The sequence below is a fragment of the Cyanistes caeruleus genome, chromosome 2 (assembly GCF_971803275.1).
Source record: "Cyanistes caeruleus chromosome 2, bCyaCae1.hap1.1, whole genome shotgun sequence".
Taxonomy (NCBI): domain Eukaryota; kingdom Metazoa; phylum Chordata; class Aves; order Passeriformes; family Paridae; genus Cyanistes; species Cyanistes caeruleus.
The window spans coordinates 79,643,996-79,666,509 of NC_141702.1; the positions used below are offsets into that span (position 1 = coordinate 79,643,996).

Sequence of the window (22,514 nt, forward strand, 5' to 3'; positions counted from 1 at the left end):
GGTACAATTCTGGAATGCTCTTTACTTTTTCCAGCTTACATATGCTAATGTCGCTTACACTGCAGAAAATTCTTCAAACCACCTTTTTTCTTAAAATTATACTTGTTATAAGATTGCTAGGGTTTTAATTTCATCCATCTTACTCCGTTCACTCTTCCTTCCAGCTATTCTTAGGACAGCAGAACTCACTTGAAGATTGCCACCTTCCTGAATATATGCAACAGATTGCGATGGACTGAAAAACTGATTTTACACAAGCATAGAAAATATTAGGTCCAAGTCCCATCAGTAATTGAGTTTATTTATGCATGGCAAAACTGCAACAAATTCTTCAAAGATGTGGTTGCTATGAGATGTGATAAGAAATAAGTCTTCAGCTAGCTGGAGACAGTCAAGTGACACTCAATAAACCAGTGGAAAACACTTCTTTTGTGGCAGGTGGGCCAAAGCAAGGAAGACCTAACAACACAGTTCTCAACAGCATGGTGCATCCCTTAATATTGACCAGAAGAGGAATGAACATGCACCCTCAATGCATGGCACTCATCCAGCCACTGACCAGCAAGAATCAAGGCCTGAGACAACTCAAATTCCCCATGGATGCAGAAACAGGTCTGGAAGTAAAGGTGAGGTGTGGGTGCTCTCCACTGCAGGCTAGGCAGGCTGTGTCAGCAGCAGTGTGGCCCACACAGAGGCCATCAGACCTGGTATTATCATGCACAGTTTTACCTCATGCAACAATCTCCAGAGAAGGAGAACCGTAGGGAAACTGTACATGCATTTCTCATCCACAGGACAAGAATGTTTCCCCAGACAGGACACAAAAACAGACCTATCCAGGAAGCAAGAGCACATTTTGTTTACATCCAAGGCAAAGAGGCTACCTCGGGACACACTGACATAGCAGGTAGCATTCCTTCATATTCTCTGCTGAAGCTATGTCGGCTTGGACACAACACTAGACTCAAAGCAACAGCATCCCAAGAAATGGGAAAGGTGTTACACCATCTTATTTCTTAAGGTTGAACACTGTGCTGTCGGTTTCTGGCAGTGATGCTTCATATAGTCCTTACATCTGATGCTGTAAGATGTTGAATGCAGGTAAAACCTAAGCAAGGGAACAGAAGTTATCCCTGGAGACAATCAAAATCAGGTTGGACAGAGGTCTGAGTGACCTGATCTAATTAAAAATGTTCCTGCTCATTGCAGGGTGGTTAGACTGCATGGCCTTTAAAGGTCCCTTTCAACCCAAACTATTCCATGACTCCCAGTATGTTTACAAATCCTATCACACATCCCCATAGGCTGAGGCAACTGACACACTGAGACACCCCTCCATCATCAGGAGATTATGTCCGGGGCAAATAGGACTCTCTTGCTTGCATCTCCAACATATCATATTCTGTGACTGACAAGAAACCAAAAATCTCAGCCTATGCATCTACACAACACAAATGTACATGTAGACTGCTTTCTTAAATAGGTAAGTAATCCTTTACTAAGGTTTTGCAGAGGTATCACAGAATTTGTTTCTGTCAGGTTATGAAGCGAAAAAGAAAATATTTACATTCTGAAAACTGAACACAGTTTGCGCTGTATTTTTCATGCACATATAGTAACTATAGATTTTTTTGTCTGAATTACTATTGTTTATAGCAAATAGAAATAATGTATGTGTTTCTGTGTATGCATGCAAGGAGGCAGAAAAGCAAAAGGAAATAAAAGAAAGAGTACTGACAATAATAGTGATGAATTGCATACAGAAAACATTAGAAATGGTAGATCACGAAGTGAGTGTGGGACATCCGTAGTTAACAAACTTCCTAAATATTTTCCAAATGTGAGGACTGTTCTAACAACCATCAGCTTTCATTCCCTTTCTGTTTAATGCCAGATAAAAACACACACAGTTTTACCCTCTCATCATAACTTATAATGCCCATTAATTTACTGGCATCTCTAATTCAAACTGACATCAGTAGACATCTTAGCAGTCTTAAGAAAAAAACTGCTGGTCAATCTGGAGAGAACTTTTCGTAATCTTCTTGTCATACACTTACTAAGAACTTTCTTTGTTAATTTTATGCCACTAAAGAAAGTGCCAGTAGGTATCTCTTCTTCAGTTAAACAACCGTCCAAAAATTATATTCCAGGGAAACAGAAGGAAAAATAACTGGTAAAAAGGCTAACCAGGATTACAGTACTACCTAAAATGGCTCAAGGGCTACACAATGTAATATGCAGACTTTCAAAACATGAATAAACAAGAACAGTGTGGTTTGAGAAAGAGTTATTTACTAAAAAAATCTTCTGTTTTATACAATAATACAACACATAGTAGATAAAAGGAGGAAAATATTTGGGGGTCATTCTATTTTATAATAAAAATAACTCTGAGTATACAAGTAATTTGACTGAATTATGGGTTTGTGCGTGTTTGATTTTTTCTGTTCTGGGCTTTTGATTTAATTAAAGTTAGTGGCAGATGGAATATTTTCTCTGAATCTCTCTGCCAATTTTTTGTAGTTATGTAATAACATTTTCCCAATTTAAATAATGCTTTCTCTTGTCTGGTTTCAAAACATGCCCATGAAAAACAGAATTCACTACAGAGAAGCAACAAAATAAAAATCCAAGATACACTAAAAACTGGCAAAGAAAAAAATAATCACAGTTACATACAGAAAATAAAAATTTTCCCCAGTTCTTCTTACTTAGAAGTTTTAGTAGTTACTTGAGGTAAAAGTAAGTAGAGTGCTGTCTAAAGTCGCGACTTTTAAGTATCTTTGAGAAAAAATTACTTGAGATCTTTTTTAATCCTGTATAGTGTTTACTGTGTAGATACACAGTTATTAGTAATAAGATTTCAAGCTACTGAGGATATGGGTATATTTTCCATCTCATGCTGTTGGCAAACAAAAGCTTGTTGCTGGAGGACACTCTGAGCTGTTACATCTAGGGCTCAACACACAACTGACTCCATGAAATCCCATGGTCTGTATTAGGTAGAGTCCAGTTATGCTACTCGGTTATCTCCTCTTGCCTTAAACCTAATTCCTTGAAGCATTTCTGTCGCCTCCAACACCTCCCAGCAAATCTGAATTTTGAAAGTGACCTGAAAGATAATAAACTAACTCAGAATCAGGTGTTATTCACAAAAGGGTGAATACACTGGTTTATAAAGGATGGCAGCCACCAGTGCGTTCCTTGCCTGTGCAGATGCCTTGGGAAACATCTGAAGCAAACTTTCTTCTTGAGCTCTCAAGCACCTAACTTCTAAATATGAATGACACAATATCAAGAAAAATTTAATGAACAGTTACAACACTAAATGCAATTCATCTTTTTAATTGATGAAAAGATTTTTATCTGCATGCTAACATCGCTTTAGTCTGCCACATCACACCTCTAGCTATCTCGACTTATATTACCACACTTTCCTTTCCAACATATATTCCAGACCTTGTCCATTCAAAACTTTGACAAGATCCAAACTTTCACTAATACCTTGTGGTTCATAAACTGAAGCAGTTTGACAATAAAACCTGAGTGTTAAAAAGTTTTACATTTGAAGAGTGGCTCAGAGATATTATTTTCCTGAAGCAACCATCTCTCCTGACTTTTGGTTGTCAAGAAGCTTTATAACTGTGGCAAAATCTGTCACTCTCACTGCACAATCAGTGAAGAGAATGAGGTATCTCCAGAGAACAATCAGCCCCTTTGTTGGTGATGGTGAATCTCTCTCAGCTGTCTTGGGTGCAACCATGGCCACTGCTCTGACTTGCACATATTGTAGCTTTCAGGCACCTTGACTGGGACAGTCGAAGTCAAACCCTCTCTAAATAGCTGATCCTTCAAAGAAAACTATATCATTTGAAGAAGATGGTAGCTAAAATGTTTCTGGGTTGCTTAGCAAGTGACAAGGCTGCTTTGAAGGATTTGATTTCACCAGTGAATAATCACGATAATTCATCTTATTCCCTAACACACTTTGTTTGTGACAAAGGCTCAACCCTATCTGATGTGCTGACATAGGGATTTCCAACTGAGATTTCATCTCATCCCCAGCTTCCAAGATGTCTTGCTGATGATGATACTGTGGGTTTTCACCCAATTTAAAGAGCTCATTTCAGTACCTTTATTGCAAGATGTCACTTACATGCTACACAGCATTGGACAAAGGCACAACTACACAGTGATTCAGTTTCACCAGCCATAACACAGGGATTAGAACAATACTCCCACTTTGAAGAGCTTGGGATGCATGGATGAAAAGCATTTTTATAGGAGCAAACTGACATGTTGTCACTAATGAAAATAATATTACTCTCTCCAGAATCAAATAAGATACCCACCAGTTTCCTTGTTCTTATCTTAAAAAAAAAAGTAATTTACTAAAGGAATATGAAAGAAAAAACAAAGATTAGACCTTATAATTTATTATTTACCCTTTTTTAGCCACTAAGTTTTTTATAGCCCACACACAATACAGGCAAAACAGTATGCTGACTTCAGCTCCAGAAAAACTGTGAATTGCAATCTTACAATATGAAATGCAATAAACCATACAAACCTCATTACCTTTGTTGTTTTCTTCCTTACATAATCTTTAACAGCTCTCGGTTGGTATTTTATGACCTCTATCTCTATAAATTTTTAAACCCAATTTAAGTATCAGTTACATTCATTTTTAAACCACAGATAAAGTGCTTACTGCTAATTTGCAGATGACTTAAATTATAATTATCAAGTTATTCAGACCAAACTGTGATTTTCTTGAATAATGAACAGAGTCAGCTTCATACCAGCCTTCATCTTTCAAGAGTGACACAATGATGTCGCCAAAGTTTCCTGGAATTTTTTCCTGAAATTGGTCACAGCAACATTCTCGCTATTGGACCCATCTGAGCCTGGGTCACACTGCTTTGGGCAGGCAGGTGAGGAGTGGTAAACTCATTTTCTACCTGTGAATTTCAGGCTATATATATATTCAAATTATTCCATGTTTCTCTCAAGATTACAGGCTCTTTTTTTTTCCCCATTCTTAATTTGGAAATCAAGTATGATTATGAAGCTTGTTACTACCCCTGTATTGTTCAAAGTCTGGCTGAAAGATTATCTCAATCCCAAAATGCTAACATGTCATAACATTAAGCACCTGAGAGTAAGATTATCTACACAGAGGTGAGCAGCATGTGACATTTATTGTGCTAGGCAGAAGTAGTCCCCACAGAAATCCTATTGCCCCCCCAAAATTTTTATCAGACTGTGTCCCTAAGCACCCCTAAGAAATCAGATCTTGAAATCAGTAATGCTGCAGTTCGACTTCTTTTCACGGGGTGGCAAACATAGACATTACACAATGACTGTGATACAGCTTTTACACAGGCAAAATGCCTCAACAACCTTGAAAATTTGGGGAATTTTCAGCAAGAGCATTTCCCCCTTCCTCCACCCCCAAAAAAAAAACAAAAAAAAAACCACAAAAAAACCAAAAACAAAACCAAAAAAATCTGGCTCAAGTGTGACATTATCTATCAAGCTGACAAATTCCAATAATTTGATTATCTATCTTAAGTGGTCTTTCATTCTGATATACTTGGAGCAGTGACACAGTATCCTTGTCTCTGCAACAAAAGTGCACACAGTTCTGCTTGAAAGAATTATCAAAAAATCTATAACTTAGTGTGGAACATTTTTTCCCAGAAGGTAAAAATATTTTAGAATGCATTCCGGTTTGTCGTAATAGATGAATTAGACATGGTGCTTCCCTTTTCTTCTCAACTGTACCCTTTAAAATATTTATCTGAACAATATTCATCAAGATGTATCTAAGTTGCTTACCACTGCTGAATGAAATATAAATAATTGAAATAACTCTAAAAAAAAAATCTGCATCTATCCACAGGAGTAGTAAATAATAATAATAGTAAACAAGCCACCAAATCACTGACTTTGAAAGCATTTGTTGGTATAAAATACTTTTAAGTTTACATGGACATTAGATATAGCCCATTTTCTGATTACCTGTCTATTATATACCTCTTTGAGGTGACTGTAACTGTCTTTTACTGATCTTTACCCTGTCTAATCACTGGCACCATTCCATAGGTGTGAGTTGGTCTGAAGACTGTGGAAGATGTTTGCTCCCAAAGAGCCATCAGTCCATGACAGGGTCTTCCCACTGAGCTAAAAACCTTGCATCCTGATTAATGATTATGCTCACTGCTGAAGAACATAACCCATGATCTCATAATTGGGTTCTAAATTAAACAACCCAACTCTGAAAAGCACTCCTGTCATTTTCCTGAAAACAGGCTTAATCAAATTGGTATGGATTTGCAGGATTGGTCTTCTGTCTTTGACCTGGGATAAGCCACTCTGAGGGGGCACTGCAGGAAGACTGACTAGAAACAAGACCTTCCAAATTCAACTTCGGTATGATCCATGGGGAGCTGGATCTTGAACACCTGCCATTTCTGGGTGGGAGACCCTAAGAGTCTCAGAGGGAAGCCATGGGATTCCACACCCACAGTTAAGTGACATCCCAGTAATCTGAAGAGGAGAGTGAGGTGTACCCCAAGCCTCTCTGTCTTACACACCTACTCCATTCAAACTCGCAGATCACAACCTACCCTGTCCCCATATCAAGTGCTTAATTGTATAGTGAAGGGAGCTGAAAAACTGATGCATGAAGCAGCAGAGGAGGAAATCTAAAGAAGGGAATCCAGCAATTCATGACTCATACCTCCACTGTATAATGCATGAGACAAAGCTTATAAGGAATGTGGAATTCAAACTTCAGCCAGAAAAAAAAAATGCAGATCAACATTGACATATAGCAGAACAAACTTATTTAATTGATAAGAAACTCATAAAATATAGTAGCTCTTCAAGGCTTCTGACCTGCCTGATTGCCCCATCTCGAATATTTTGGCTGAATCATTTAATAAAAAATGGATGTTATTCATTAACTGAGAGGCACAGTTGAGTCAAATCTGCTATTCATCATGATTTTTATCATGCTGCTCTATTATGGCTAGCACAAGATTTCTCTTGCAGAATTATTGCTGAGATAAGTTTTAACAGTGTTGGCAGTGGGAAGATACTCAGGAAAAAAAAAAAACCCTTCCTAACTCACTAAAAAACAAGGTTAGTTTTGACAGATTTGTATTCAATACATTAAGCAAATCCCTCAGACAATTACTGCAATATTACTCTGAGACATTTTATTGATACTAGTACATCATTTACCTGTTAGTATTGCCTGTTGCCTTATTTTTCCTCCTTGTCTTATTTTTCTAGAATTACAAGTACTGTCTTTTCTTCCATTGCTGTGTTTATTTTGTTCTGTGCTTGTTTCCACACCATAACTCAGTCAATTAAATGTTGTATCTGGTTTTGCAAGATTGCTACCCAACCCCATGTTTTCAATCCCCTGAAGATTTTTGATGCTTCGTTCTGACATTATTTATTGCGCTAGTGAAATCTGTTTCAGAAAACAGATCTTTGTGGCACAGTGCAAACTGCTTGTTTTTTCCATTCACTGTTAAATGCATCATATGTTGCAGTCTCCTTAAGAGTTGAAATTTGATCTAAAATTAGGTTATCTGATACCTGGAGGAGCTCTCCAGTCCTCTGTGGTAGTTCAGAGCTTATATTTACACCTTGCACCCAAACCAGCTGTAAACAAGACTAGACAAATACCTGAAAGCAGTGTCATCACACTTTGGTTACCTGCATTATACCTCAGTGTGTTTCCGTACTCTTCTCCAGTGACCTCAGCACAGTCTGTCTCATCTCCTTCATGAACACAATCAGCAGAAGCAAGGGAAAACGAACAAGGAGAAGGTTGGGTGCACTGCTATAACCACCTGCCATCTTGGCTCTTGCTGGCAGCATTAGCAGCAGCCTTCAGACTCTTCAGACTGATGCCAACAAATTACGTGGTACTGGCAGTTAAAGGGCCGCTCTATTGTAAGGCAAGCAATGTAAGACCAGTCTACTCCCTATTTCTTTAGTTTTTTTAATTGGAAGATATTTTCCTCCCTTTTTAATTATAACAGTGGGATTATATCAAATAATGACCACTGAAAGCAAAAGACTAAAATAGTCAATATCCAGAGCAGTGCAATTTCTCCTGCATGAATTATTTGCTCTGTATACATCTTTAAAAACACCACTGCATGTTAGTTTTTCATTGGCTAAGTTGTTTCAAAGTAGTTCCTCAAGAGATTATGACAGAGAATAGAAGAGTCCTGAAAGCTGAATATTATATGAACCTTTGTTCATATAATTTTCAGGATTTCAGGAACAAATACCCTTTGAAAGAACACAATGTATATAAAAAGAAAGCAGACTATTTGATGGTTAAAGAACTACGGCAGATTCTTATATTTGCAGCTTAATTAATAACAGGCTTTGGGTTTTCCAAAGGAATACAAGGAATAGCAGTCATACTCTGTGGAAGTCACCTGTGTAATTATTTCTGGCATCTATTACATTTTCCATTATAACTTTCATATTCTGTCAAACCATTTCTCAATGCTAAGGGCATCTCTCCTTTTCTAACTGGCTGCAATTTCACAGCAGGATGCATTTAGCAGATGAGACTAATTTTATACTCTCTAAATTGTCATATTTATTTGGAGCACCATGAACTGACCACTAGATACCTGGAACCTCATTCTCAATTACAATGTGTCCTACATGGATTTAAAAATCTATTCCAGTAAAGCTGGCAGCTAAATGACAACCCCAATTAACTAATATGTTTCAAATTGTGTAAGATACATGAAGAAAATAGGTCCAAATATGAGGCACACATTGGAGGATGCTAATCATTCCATTATGAATAGATATTATTGTAGTAAAATGTGTCATGGGTTTTGTGATCAAAGCCACAGTGTAAATTACAGAACAGATTAGTTCCCCAGTTCACTGTCATTCACAGGAAGCAGATTTTTTTAATACCTGTTGAAGACATCGAAGAGCCATGAGTCATTTACTTCACTGTTTGAACACATCCTGTTTAGACTGTTTAATACTTTTCCAGGATTTTAGTTTTATTGATTTGGGGTCCTATGTCCTTTGCCTCTTGCCAAAAGTACTTTCAAAAAAAGTACTGTTCTTTCATCTAAGATTCCTTACTTGCCTTTCCATGCATTCATATTTGTATATCATCTCACTATGGATGCCCTTGTGAAATCAAGTTAATTCAGTGGGAAACCTTTACATTATCATGAAAGGTTGACACATTTCCTGTCATGAAGAGGTTGCCTTGAAAATATCTGGAGGTCTTACATTTGTCTAATTGCCATTGAACATGAAGTGAGACCTAAAGCAGAGCCAATGGAAAACATTCTCTATAAAATCAGAGGCCATGACATAAATAAATGCTTTTCACTTGTTTATGCCACTGACTATCTCCAAAGTCGATGTATCTCTCCTGCCTTGTACAACCCGTGCAAAGACATAGGAAACGTAAAATTGAGTTTTCAGGACAATGGGTCTGATGATGGTTAATCACAGAATCGCAGAATCATAGAAGAGCCTGGGTTGGAATGAACCTTAAATGTCATCTAGCTCCAACTCCCTCTGCCATAACGAGGGACATCTTCCACTAGGACCACATTGCTCAAAGCCCCATCCGACCTGGTCCCGAATATTTCCAGGGATGGGGTATCCACAACTTCTTTGGACAACCTATTCCTGTGCCTTACCATTCTCACAGTAAAGAATGTATTTTTTATATCTTATCTAAATCTACTCTCTGCCAGTTTAGAGACATTTCCCTTGTCCTGTCATTACATGCTCTTCTAAATTGTCCCTCTCCAGCTTTCTTGCAGGCTCTGTTTACATACTGGAAAATACTTTAAGATCCCAGAGCCTTCTTTTATCCATGCTGAATAATCCAAATTCTCTCAGCCTGTGTTCATAAGAGCTGTGCTCCAGACCTCTGATCAGCTTTGTGGCCCTCCTCTAGACTCAATCCTAGGTTGTGGGCCCCAGATCTGGATGCAGCACTGCAGGTGAGGGCTCACAAGAGCAGAGCAGAGGAGCACAATCTCCTCCCTCACCCTGCTGGCCACGCTGCTTTGGATGCAGCCCAGGACACATTTGGCTTTCTGGGTTGTGAGTGCACATTGCCACTGACAGGGCATGTCCAGCCTCTCATCCACCAACAGCCCCAAGCCCTTCTCCTCAAGGCTGCTCTCAACCATTTACACTCATGTTCACCTTACATATTTTCAGAGGAATCATGCTTCTCGGTTCTCACTCTAGACAGCAACAAGATTTGTGAGAGTCTACAAAACAAAGCCAAAATAATTTGATCGTGCTACTTTACCTTATTTTTCAAGTGAATAGGCATCAGTGGTTTTTAATGGGTTTATGGATATACTATGTGTGTGTATTTATGGAAGCTATGATTTTAACAGCTTCTCAAAAGTAAAAATCAGCCAATAATGGAACAAGTCAATAGGTACTTCAGGCATAAAACCTTGCATCATTGTATTACTGTTCCTATTACGTATAATTTACCAATACCTCTATTGAAAGACTGTGTCCCATTTTAGGAAGGGAGAGAAGAATAAAATCATGCACAACAGTGACCAAGATGAATGTTATTTAAGATGGAAATGGAAGTAGGAAATCATTATAAGCACTTCTGGAACTGCCTGAAGAAAAACAAGGAGCCTGTACTGATTGCTGTGGAAGAGGAGAACAAATGCTCAGGTCCTTGAATAAATACATTTATTCAATACAATACATTGTATATTTTACCACTAAGGTCAATGTAGACATATGGCACTGACTAGGTTAATACTCATGGAAAGAGATCATTCCTCCACTTAACATTGTCCATGAGAAAACCACTACCAACCTTACAATTTGAAATTATTCTGTGATTTCAAGATTCAAGAATTACAGATTTTTGATTAACTGTTACTATGACCTTGACTTTAACATGGTATTTTTCCTTAATTACCTGGGTAAAGTTGCAGGATAGTATACAATAATGGCTTGCTCAGATGTGTAATTACTTGCTCATCTTCTCAACAAATTCATACAAAACATAGATTAACCTATCAAATTGCACGAGACAGCACCGAGTGTGCCTAGCCACGGGTAAGGAATTTGCTAGCAACATGGCTGTTTCCAAATCATGACAGGAGTTCCTTACATTCCCTTGATTGCCCAAGTGTGTTGTGCTTATGGCATAACAACATGCTGGCAGAGGACATTGTATTTTTTGTTAATTTAAAACTTTTTTTCCTTGTACAATGGGTGTGTAACTCTTATTCTTAGCATTCTGTCAGTGAAGTTTCTTGTTGAACACCAAAGAGTTTTAATTACTTATGCAGTGCTGTAACTTTCACTGTGCTCATCTCTACAAACAGAATATCACACACTTGCAATGGGACAATTCCCTGCAGTTGTGATTTTATGGAGCAGAACTGAAGAAAAGGCCTGCCAAGAAAAATGAATGCAAATTACTTCTCTAGAAATTTAGTTCCACAGATAACTCCTGTCCTTCCATCTTTCTGCATCTGGCCCTCTCTGTGCAGGCTTCTTGCCATCACTAAAGAACTGGCAGACTTTGGTGGCTTTTTTTGGTTCCAAAGCCCTCACTGGGGTGGTACTGAGTGCTCACTGCCAACTGTGCAGAGCTGTGGTTTAATGCCATCGGTCAGCACTTAGTTCAGAGGGATGCAAGTCATAATATACTGATTCAGCAATCTCTCATCACAGCACTTTCAGAGTAAAGCTGCCTGGAAATTGGTATAGAAAAATGCCAATTCATTAAGCCAGGAGACACCATTCAAAGCACCTCAGGACAGCAAACCAGAAAAAAAATTAAAATACATTTTCTCAGACAAGAAGCACGTTTTTTCTCCTTCATTTTATGCATATGGCTTGTCTGAAAGTAAGTGCAATTAATTATTTTGTAGGAAATAATATTTTCTAAATAAGAATGGAAGGTGTCAGTTCTTCAATTATTAATCTTTCATCATACTGAAAAGCAAGAATGAAGTAAGAGGCAAGACAACAAATCAGATAACATGCACCTGAAGAAAAGGCCATGTCCAAAGCATCAGTAAAAACATACTGTATCTGCCTGAGAATGCTTAGAAAAATATAGGACTCATAAGAGAATTTTGTGATGCTTTAGGAATTGTGAGCAGATTAAGCAGCAGAACTTCCTTCGTTTATAGGTATACATCCCATTAACCAGAAGCTCAACTACACATTAAAATTGAAATCCATAAATCCATACAGTAAAATTTAATATTCAGCAGCACTAAATGTTGCCATTGTTCGCCACTAAGTACCAAAAGAGATTAAAGGAACATCAGCACCTTTTTTTTAAAGTTGTTTTCTAAGAGGTCCCCATGATGGTTCTAGACACACTTCAGAAGCATTATACATCCCTAAGACTCATGTTTCAAATATGTCTTGTAACAGTGAGAGTCCGTTCACATACACATGAACAATTTAATTCTATGGGTCAGCAACATAAATTCAGCCCTACACATACCTGGAGTACTCCCATGCTTGCCTGAGCTGGTTTGTTAGTGAGAGGCCAAGCAGTGCATTTTTAAATTCTTCCAGCTTTCACTTGCCACCAGGAAGCAACTAGCTGGCCTCTGCATGCCTTTCACATGACTACAGGGATTGTTTCATCTTATAATGAAATGTCTCAGGGAAAACTGAGCCTTGCAATTCTCTTAAATCTACCAAAGGGCAGAAGGATTTGAGCTGGGGCGCTGAGGTACATGTATACATCTAGTGACCACAAACAAATACTCAGGAAAGTACAACATCTGTTCCCCACAAGCATGTGCTGCAAGATAGAAAATAAATCCTGACGCAAAAAAAAGGAAATTAAAAGAAAAACAACAAATGGGGAAAACAAGGCACAAAAAGACTAAAGGGGCACATGAAAAACAAGAAGGTTATCTGAAAAATAGGATTTAGAGCAAACAGTCATAGAAGCTGCTGCGTAGCAAAGATAAGGGAAAAAATGCACACCTGATGGATTTCTGAAGGAATAAACGGGGAAGGTCTAGTTGTCAGGAATATAAATATCAAAAATAGTGGGGAAAATACTTCTAACTTCGAAGATAGCAAAAAGTGCAAGTTTTGAGGGATGCGAGGCATATGAGGAAAGGACATAGGGACGTTTTAGAGAATTAAAGGAGTGAACTTATTTCTGATCTTACCACATCTATTCCCATGCAAGTGTTATAAACATGAAAGAGATTAGAGTAAAGAATATTTCAGAATCTTATAGAACATCTGGCTCTAGCTGGGAAATTCACAAAATCCTCCAACCACAGAGATAAGCAGAAAAAGAGGAAAATTATTACAATAACATTTTTACTTACCTCTGAATAAAGTACTTGAGTGAAATAATTTGAAAAAATAAAATAAATTTTATTCATATTATAAAATACTTTTAACAGAAATAATACATATTTTCTACAACACATGCTTTGCTGCCATTTTTACCAGCTCCATCTATAAGCTTCACAACATTTTTTGGGTATCCACAGCCTTGCCTTTTCTGCCACTTGTACAGCAGACCACCATTGAATATAATGCATACTGCTAAAAACTCTACATAAAGCAAGTAAAGACAAAGAAAATACAATATAATTTAAAGACCAGCCATAGAGAGGAAAATACACATTTCAATTTATTCACACAGTATCAGCAAGGCAATATCAGGAACAGAATGATGCTGAAAAGTTCCTTTCTGAATGGATCTTACCACATATCCATTGTCCAATTTCTTCTGTACTATTTTTCTTTTTGTTTTGGTATGATTTGCCAAACAAAGGCCTCAGACAGCCCCCCAGTTCTACCAATCAAGAGAGCTCAAAGAACTTTAGTGCATGTGGTGAAAATCCATCAGTGCCAATGGAGACACTGAACCAGCTGGCACCTCATGATAGGTGGATCTGGGAAACCAGTTATTATCCCGACCTGTAAAACTACTGGAGGGAGGAATCACAGTCTGAACTCACAGAGCTCCACATGCTTTTGCAAGGGGGTTGTCTGTAAGCACTGCACATCCGAGGCAGGACTTGAACGCTGATGGCACAACCAACGTTAACGAGGCCCGTGACCTCAAACTCCTAGAACATTTTCCAACCATAACAGTTAGAAGTGGGGCTTCTTCATTGGGTTTTGGGTTTGTTTTTGTACCCAAGAAACACTCCAAACTCATCAGATATTCATGCGAATCCAGCATGCTGCTCTGCCATGAAAGATTTCCTGGCTCAGGGAAGGAAATCTCATATTCACTGAGCCGATGTAACAGACTGCCTCATTAAAGATATAGCCACCTCACCAACTACAATGAAACTGTGCATCCTCATGCTGACAGTGATGGAAAATAATTATAACCACTGCCATTTCTTTTCTGTTACTGGATCTTGAGGGATGAGGAGGGTAAAAATACCTAGGTGCAAACATAGATAATTATGAAATTCCTACTCAGTTTTTACTGACTTTGACAACCATGCCAGGAAGATAAAAGGCACATTTCCAAAACCAAAAAATGTATTTTTCACAAAGGTACATAATAAAGAGAAGGCAGTGATAGTCTTCAAGTGTCCCAACAGACTTTATAAACCACATTCCTTCCTAACACTCACAAAAGTATTTCATCCACCCTGTTCACCAGTCATGGAGTTTTGAGATCATTATATCAAATTTTCCTTTAAAATAATTTTTAACAGTCAAGAAGGTAAAACACTGGAGTGAACTGTCTTCAGAGATGGAAGAATTCCCACCACCAAACATTTTTAAAAACTGGTTGATCAAATAATATATGTTAGGAATAGCATATATGTGTTTCATCCTGTCTTTGGGGAAGCACATGATTTCTTCACATCCTTTTCAGCATTACAGATCTATAAATAGGCATGAAAATGTAGTTATGCAGAACTTAGATGCACAGTTGCTCCTATAACAGTAAATGAATAGAAAAGGAACTCAAGTCGTTTCACTGCCCATAACTGACAGATTTTTAATTTTTTTTAAGTGAAAATGTAAAAATATACATTATCTCTGACAATGCAAAAGTATGCTTCCTTCCTCCCCTGCCATGTTTGACACACTGGAGGAGTTTCCAAAAGTGATCTCATTACTCAAGAATTATCAACTATGAGAGTGATCTGGGTTCATCAGTTCCTGAAGCATTCATGAAAACACCTTTTTCTGTGCTAATTATTTCAGTGTTTCTCAAAGGGCTGTCCATCTTTAAAAAAGTTCAAGTTAAAATATATTAGCTTGTGAAATCATGTCCAGCAATGTTCTTGTACAGCAAGAACATACCCCAGGAATACACAAAGACCAAATTTATGTACTACTCTGACTCAGGTCAAAATAAAAAGAAAACAAAACAAAGCACAAAAAAAACCTAAAAAAAAAAGAAAATAAAACACTGGCACCTGTTTGACTGCAACATTGAACTTGTTTAATTCTTGGGTGGAAAGAAAATTCTGATACTTCCCTAATCATACTAGCAAATGCCAGAGCACAGTCACTGGGGATCAAAAACAGAGATCATATTGAATTTTAGAAAATGCGGAAATAAAATGCAGACTTCTTTTAGTAATGGTAACACATTTTGGGATGTACTTCCCCAGGGTCATGCTGATTTTTCCATCACAGTCTTTGAATCAAGGCTGGATGTCACACTAAACTGTAAACAATAGCTCAGCTGGAATTATTGGCACAATTCAAGTAAAATTGGGCTGCCACATTGATATACAAGAGGTCAAACTAGCCACTCATAATGGGCTGTCTGGTTTTTATATTAATGAACTGGCAATCACAGAAAGCTCTACCAAGCTGACAAAGGATTCCATCTCCAATTCCTCACTACCAGAACAAAGGAGGCATAAGGTGATGGACAGCGTTGGTAAATGAGACATTTGGACAATAGCTTAAAGGGAAAATTTCTGCCTTGAAAAGAGTTATGGCAGCTCAGTTCCTTCCCTCTGACTGCCTGTCTCCCAGTGTTGCCTTCTGAAATGTCATTATCTTTCTTTAAAAACAGGAAGGTTTTGTGGCTTTCCAAAGCACTGCTGATATTACAGCTGATATTAACACAGGTTCTAATGGGGAAGGATGAGAATTATCTGTGCCAGCTTCAAAGAATACAAATCGCAAGGTAAAATTTCACAAAGAAAATCATACACATAAATTAAAACTTTGGAAACTAATTGCTTGAAAACTAAATGTCTGCCTCGAAAACGTGTTATAAAATTTGATACTTCCCTTGTACCTAGCAATTCTGATTATTGTGTCTTTGAAACACTGCCAGCCAAATGTTGCTAAAATGTTATGTAAGAATACTACAAAAAGCAAAAACAGGTATTTTTTAAATTGTAGCTGTCACCACAAAAGAAATAATTCTATATATTTTTTCACAACTTACTGTTCTTTATCAAGTAAAGCCCTTTGTTTCTTTTTTATTTTTATATAATGCAGGATCGAAGACTATGTACATGATTCCAGAAGAAGATGCAGTAGTCTGTGCTGACCAACAAAAAGATAGGGCCCAAATTTAAGTTACACCACTGATATGAAATGCATTGTTGCTGCTAAATGAGGGTTGAGCAAGCATGCAGACTTATTCCCAGTGTTACAAATACCTAAACTTAGCTTCAAGTGGGGATATTGGGAGTTGTATCTATAATTTTGCACAAATTATATGTGAAGTATAGATTAAGTGAAAAGAAATTGAAATGAATATTGCTGCTTTTGAACACTAACATTAAGAGCAGAGTCAATTGAATGAGGTACAGCTTTTTAAGTTTTACTATTGCATTGTTTCCCTTTCTCATTAACTGTTCTTGGGCATAAAAAAAGCCCATATTTGTGTAATTGATGTTGTGCGGTTTTTATTTAATATTTGGGGAAGAACATTTTCTGGATTGCTGACTTTTGGCTTTTTATGCTATTCACTTTTTTGGAAAATCTATTCTTCATCATACTATAACTTCTTCTTTTGGACACATCATCTAACATGGTACCTGCTGAAACTGAATCTACCAAGCTCTTAACCTTGCCTTATAAATATAAAAATTGGTCAGAAAGTATCTACTCTCTGTGTCTCAGTGACTTTTAAAAGTCATTCACAGAGAAAATTGGCAATCTGACAGCTCAGGAAGACTGGTTTCAGTTCTGTAAAGGAAATAAATTGGTGTCTTGGTTACCTCTATTAGATAGTGAAAGATCCTCCCTGTGAAAAGGCTGAATAAAGAGGGAAAAATGTTGACACAGATCAGGACATTTAGAGCTGATATGCATATCAACTGCTGCTACTTGAGACACATATGACCTCAATGGGAGGATCAGCACAGCTGAAACCAGAGTTAGAGGGAATGCAGATATGGCACAGAAACTGCAAACCAGACCCTGGCCACTCAAAGGGAAGAGTGGGAGAGATCTCTAAAATCCATGTGTTTGTCAGAAACAAGTATCACCATTAAGTGAAGAACAGTAAGAAAATAAAAGGAGTTCTTGACTTCTGAAAATTGTTTATTCAGTCCTGATTCACTAAGTCTGAATTGTTGATTTAAATAGGCTTTTGGCTTAATGCTCACACTGAATAACACCACTGTATAAGCCTTGTTTCTGTGAAAATTATATCAGAGCATAATGATAAAATCATATCACCATCCCTACGAGTATCACCTGAGTTAAAAGTAAAAAATATTTTCTACAGTTAATCCCCTCAAATCCAATTATTTCAGCATTTATCATTATTATTTACCACTCCAGCAGAAATGGAAGAAATTGTAGAACATATAAGAACAGAAACCTCTGCATCTCATGAGAACCACTTGTCAGAGAAAAGTATCGGTATGAAACTACATTTCCATCTGTATGAAAAATGCTCATCCATTTAGCAGTTTTTGAGGCACTAAAGCCACAATGGAGGCAGATATTTTGTTTTTTGTGATACACACTGGATCACAGAGGAGGGAACAGTCTCCTCCTCAGTTAGGTACAAGTAGATAAGGCATATGAAGAGTACACCTTATCTACCACAGGAACATTTCAATCTACAAAAAAAATAAGAAAATCCACAATTTCACTGAATTTTCAAAACAATCCTCTGAGTTAGAAGGAGAATATGCTCTGGAGGAGGGAAAATGAGCAAGAAATACAGAACCATGGAGTTTGTAAGACAAGCTGAAAGAACTGGCAATGAAAGCTAAGGCTTTCATTTGAAGAAGAGCCACCAAGCCATGCCCTTACTTGTGCAAATACCCCTAAAGTCATATGTACTCAAAGTACATCCTTATGCAAACGGTGGGGGGGGGATGAATTGTCAGACTAAATCCATGAAAACCTGCAGATCTATACCTCCACTTTCCAAGGCTACAAGTATTTATTACCTTTATGTCATCCTTATCCAGGTCCTACAGCCTCCTGTCTCTTACTGGAAGAACTCAACCCAAGTGCAACAATCCTGTTCTGTGAAGGAGGTCCAAGGCAGAGACACATCCCAAAACATCAGAGAACTGCAACCTGTGGGAGAGGTAAACCCCAAAGCTTAAGGACTGGAGTACACCAGTGGTATCCATCTACATATGTTTGAAAAATGACAGTACTGTCCTTAAATCCACATTGGAGAGCTTTTCAGGAATTTGGAGACTTAATTTTTTCTAGGAGACTGCAATAGCTGAGAAGGATCTCTAGCATGCAGTTCAGAGAGAAACTGAACCTTAGGACAAAAACTCCTGAGGCGTAATGTAACCACAAGCAAATAATCCATGAGTGCCTTTGACACAAAATCTAAAGCAAAAATCAGATCTTAGATATTCTTAATTTTCTTTCCATAATTTTTATATAACCTTATTTTATTATGTTTATTATTATTTATTTATTATTTTATTATTATTTAATTATATGCAATAAGATGTTATTACTTTATAATATTACATAATACCATCTATTTTATTTGTACTCTATAGAGGTTTTTAGAATAGGTTTTTGCAGGGAGCACAGACTGAAAGGGGATATGATCACTCAAAAAGGAAAAGATACCAGTGAAATTATAGCAACCCACACAGTCATTAAAGGATTAATGTGGACCCCTTGACAGACTGGTCAGATATTTAAGGAAACTACTACCAAGGCAATGTAAGTAAACCAGTATCAAGGGCTAAATTAAAAACAGGGACAGCAAATTTACTTACAGCTGTTAGAAACAAACAATCTACCAAAAAACCCCTAGCAGCCTGGTAATGCTCAGGAACTAAGTGTGGAAAATTCAATCCGGGCAAGGAAAGCCCAACTGGAGACCAAAGCTCACAGCAATGCAAGGATCCATAAATCAGAGTCATATCCTGCAGGGCTGTCTAAAGTCACAGCGCTATCAGAGACAGGTTACAGGGCAAATCAGAGCAGTATCAAGAGCCATCCTCAGTGACCTAAAGCAGGTTTTTATTTCACGAGATATTTTATTAGAAACATAGCTTTATCAATAGCTGTTCTTCCCCGAGGCAACCCCAACCTTTGCTGGGTGAAGGTAAATTCATAAATCCTCTCCTTCCTTGTTAATTCCTGTTAAATTGGAGCTTAAGGTATTACAACATAAGAAAAATTACTGCAGCATATTAAAACTCAAAAATATAGGAAATAAAGGAACATTGAGAAGGATGTCTCCTGTTGCTGAGTTTCACTTCAGGTGAATTCATAAGCTGACAAACAGAAATATTTATGCAATTTTGTTTTAGAGTAGTACCTCTGATGCTCGCTGTGAGAACACACCACAAAAAGAATTTATCAGTAAACAGCAGGAGATACAGAAGTCATAAATGACAACCTGTCCTTGGAGATAGACAAAAGGAAATGAACTCCAAGGATTTTTATCTAAGGACTACGCTGAGCGCATTATCTGATAAACCTTGGGAAGGCAGAATACATGAAAAAAATCTTCTTTTGGCTCCTTTTCATAATGTATGGTACCAAAAAGTAAGGATAACTGGGGAAAAAAAAAGTCTGAGTCTCACTTTTATTTTCCTACAAACTACTCTTCACATTTGTTTTACAAAAGGAAAAAACTAAGCACTTGCATTTAAGTACAATATCATTAACAATTAACATTCAAAAAAAATTGAGGTGAAAGACCTCCATTCCTAAAATTGAACAATCCAACAGCCAGCATTGAAAACCTGAGGAAGAGCCCAATAAATGGAACATAGGAGTAGCAAAACAATTCTAAAAAATTATCTCCAGTAACAATAGACAAATCATTTCAAAAGTGTTACATCTCTCCCATCTCACCCTCATGCTGCTATCCCTCAGTATGTGACAGAAATGTCAGAAGCAGAGCAACAAGAGATCCATTCCTCTGTTGTTGTTTTTTAAACTGTTTACAGCCTTGGCCAAAGAAGAGTCAGTCAAGGAAAAATTAACATTCTGCTGTACAGGTGGAATTGTGCCAGGGATGAAATACCTGCACAGCAAGAACAAATTCAAGAATTAAAATGCACCACCTTTCTGCTGCCAACATCATCACAAATATCTCTGTTTTTGAATTGTGTGAGCAGCTCTCTACCTGTGGGAGGTGTAAAGACTTAAAGATCAAAGTCAGCTGTCTCAAACACTGTTAAGGCCACAGAAGGACTGTGCCGTGAGATAGGCACAGAATGGAGCAACAGGAGGGTGCCAACTCCAAGCCTGGCAGAAGCCAGATCTGGCTATCACATCCTGAGTACTGCATCCAGACAAAAAATCCCACTGTGGCAAACTGCATATAGAAGCAACTGCTCATACACATATCAATAGTGAAACAAAGATCACCCCAAATTATGGGACAGATGGCACCTGTACCCAGAAACTACCACTAAAGCCCCAGCCCTGAATATGCCTCTGGATACCTGGAACTTGGACTGTAAATTAAGACACCATGACAGAAACTTGAGATTAGATAAAGGTGATGCTATTGTCTGAATGTTATCTCAGGTCTAGGGGAAGGTTAAAAACGCTGGGGGAGAAGAATATATCACTGTTAATGGATATAAAGAATGCAGCAACAAGGAAAGCCAATTCAGCAATGGTGCTGAAATCAGCTTGGACTGAGTAAAAGGCAATTTTGGCAATGGGAGATTACAACCACCAATTCACAACCCACTGACTCCAGAGAAAGACTAAGCAGGCAGACTAATTAGCCTTAGAGGACAGAGAATCATTTAACCAAAAGCATAAAAGAACTGTGTGGCCAAAAAGCATGAATTCCTTTGTTTGCTAAAATATATAAACAAATCAAAGTTTGGAACAATCCAGGGACCTCCACCACCAAGCAGCCAAGGGTAAAGAAGGGTCAATAGGACACTCCTGGAGCCACAGGTGGTGACTGCCTTATGCATTCTGTCTCTTTCCCTTTTTCTCTCTCTTTCCTCTCTTTTCTATTTCTTTCTCTCTACCTCACATTTTATTACTAGATAAAATCTATACTATTGACTTTAGCATATGGTCTCATTTGTACCTTAGCTCAGGCAGAGGCATCTCTCAATAATCAGTTCTTAACAGGAGGAGCAGAGGAGCGCAGGGAGTGAAGAGAATGCATCTTGGGACAGAGCAGAATACGGAATGAAGGTGAGAACACAGAGAACTGGGGTTTTTTTCTTTGCTTCCTGGTAACAAAGTATTAAGAAGAAATCAACTTTAAAATTGGGAGTGTTATGGAATCACTTCTGTTAGTGATTTTGGCAGCCATAACTGGCTAAATATGTTATGTCTTGACAGAAATGGGAGCCACTCAATAAAAGGGAAAAAAAACCAAAAACATAGAGCACTGCAGAAATCAGCACTGAGAGCTCCTACTGAACCAAAACCTCAGCATGATGTTAAAGAGATATTGTACTGCAAGAGGTACCATCTGTTGTGTTTGGATCTGAAAAGTTGAAGGGCTAGAGGCAAAACTTGCTCCAGCAACAACCTTTATTCCTCAGCCCTGAAAGCTAACCCTTTCTTGAGCTGAGCAGATCAGATTAGACCCATATTTCCAAATGATATTCAGCAACATGTGTTCTGTGTGTTCTGATAAAAAAACAGGTATGCTTAGGTGGAACCATCATTTAAATCAGGTCACTGCTGATTTCAAAAATAGCAGCTATTGACACATTATCTAACAGTTACTGGGAGCTGATTAATCACTCCATGTGCAATACAAAACATCGTTTTCTTGCCTAAGTCATAACAGAAATGTCCAGAAGCTTTGCATTGCATCAGGACTCCTTGCTGTTCTGCTCACATGTTTTGGATGATGTAGAAGAAAGCTGTGGACACGATCTGAGATCCATCCCAAGGATAGCCACCCTTCATAAGATTTCCAATCAGCATCAAAAAATGAGGAAAATGGCTGAGCTTTGCTATAGGCAATAATTGGGCCAAAAAATCCTGTGCCTCCATGTCATGAATGCTCATTTACCCGATTTAGCTAGAGTAAAAATGAGCTGTGCTGATAAAAAAGAACT

At 37.8% G+C, this 22,514-nt stretch overlaps 1 long non-coding RNA gene across 1 annotated transcript in view; it reads right to left on the reverse strand.

The window, feature by feature from the left end:
• LOC111927043 (uncharacterized) overlaps positions 1–22,514 on the reverse strand; it is a 35,817-nt gene that overhangs the window by 8,727 nt on the left and 4,576 nt on the right. The window contains exon 4 of the long non-coding RNA XR_002863365.2: positions 18,426–18,558. This is a non-coding gene — a long non-coding RNA (uncharacterized LOC111927043). The remainder of the gene's footprint in view (positions 1–18,425; positions 18,559–22,514) is intronic.